We start from the raw sequence: 1,804 nt of genomic DNA, 5'->3' as shown, positions 1-1,804 counted from the left end.
GAATGCATAGGGGAGGAGGAGGACGAAAATCCTAGTAAGGAAGACCTCCTGGGATGTCCTTCAAGCAAGAAGGAGTTTCCTATTAAGGATCCTGAGGAATCTGAGGCTCATACAGAGACCATAGAGATTCCATTAAATCTCCTTCTGCCATTCATGAGCTCTGAAGACTATTCTTCCTCTGAAGAGGATGAAGATGTGACTGGAGAGCAAGTTGCTCAATACTTAGGAGCTATCATGAAGCTGAATGCCAAGTTGTTTGGTAATGAAACTTGGGAAAGTGAACCTCCCTTGCTCATTAGTGAACTAGATACTTGGATTCAGAAAACTCTACCTCAAAAGAAACAAGATCCTGGCAAGTTCTTAATACCTTGCACCATTGGCACCATGAGCTTTGAAAAAACTCTATGTGACCTTGGGTCAGGGATAAATCTGATGCCACTCTCTGTAATGGAGAAGCTAGGGATTATTGAGGTACAACCTGCCTTGTTCTCATTACAATTGGCAGACAAGTCCATGAGAGAAGCTCATGGGATAGTAGAGGACGTGCTTGTAAAAGTTGAAGACTTTTACATCCCTGCTGACTTCATAATCCTAGATACTAGGAAGGAAGATGATAAATGCATCATCCTAGGAAGACCTTTCCTAGCCACAGCAGGAGCTGTGATAGATGTCAACAGAGGAGAATTAGTCCTTCAATTGAATGGGGACTACCTTGTGTTTAATGCACATGGCCATCCCTCTGTGACAAAAGAGAGTAAGCATGAAGAGCTTCTCTCAGTTCAGAGTCAAGAAGAGCCCACACAGTCAAACTCTAACTTTGGTGTTGTGAGGCCACAACCAAACTCTAAGTTTGGTGTTCCAACCCCATATCCAAACTCTAAGTTTGGTGTTGGGACTAGACAACATTGACTTGATTGCTCTGTGGCTCCATGAGAGCCACTGTCGACCTGATCACCTTGTGGCTCCATGAGAGCCACTGTCAAGCTACTGACATTAAAGAAGCGCTTGTTGGGAGGCAACCCAATTTTCTTTATCTAATTTTATTTTATTTTGTTTTAGTGTTATTTTTGTGTTTAATTAGGTACATGATCATGAGGAGTCACGAAAAAATCAAAGAAATTAAAAACAGAGTCAAAAACAGAAGAAAAAAATTTTTCACCCTGGAGGATGCACGGGCTGGCGTTCAACGCCCGTAAGGTGCATCTGGCCGGCGTTCAACGCCAGAACAGAGCACCATTCTGGCGCTGAACGCCAGAAACAAGCAACATCCTGGCGCTGAACGCCAGGAATGTGCCCAGAGAGGAAAAAACTGGCGCTGAACGCCAGTAACAAGCATCAAACTGGCGTTCAACGCCAGAAACATGCATTACATGGGCGTTTAACGCCCAGAACATGCACCAATGGGCGTTTGAACGCCAGAATGATGCATGAAGGCAATTTACATGCCTATATGGTGAAGGAATGGTATTTCTTTTCACCTCAGGACCTGTGGACCCCACAGGATCCCCACCTACCCAATTCTCACCTTTCCTCTTAATCCTATTTTTGTGATTTGAAGCCCTCTCTCTTTCCATTCATGGTCATCCCTTCTGTTTTTCATTCACCACCTACATCTATCCACTCTTCCCCATACACCCCGCTTACCTTTACAATTTAACTTCTCTTTCCCACCCAATCCCACCCATATAGCCGAATCCATCTCCCCTCACTAACCTCCATCTTCTTCTTCTTCTTCTCTTCTTTCCTTTCTTGCTCGAGGGCAAGCAATATTTTAAGTTTGGTGTGGTAAAAGCATAGCTTTTTT

The sequence above is a fragment of the Arachis duranensis genome, chromosome 3, assembly GCF_000817695.3.
Source record: "Arachis duranensis cultivar V14167 chromosome 3, aradu.V14167.gnm2.J7QH, whole genome shotgun sequence".
Classification (NCBI taxonomy): Eukaryota; Viridiplantae; Streptophyta; class Magnoliopsida; order Fabales; family Fabaceae; genus Arachis; species Arachis duranensis.
This window is presented reverse-complemented; position numbering follows the sequence as displayed.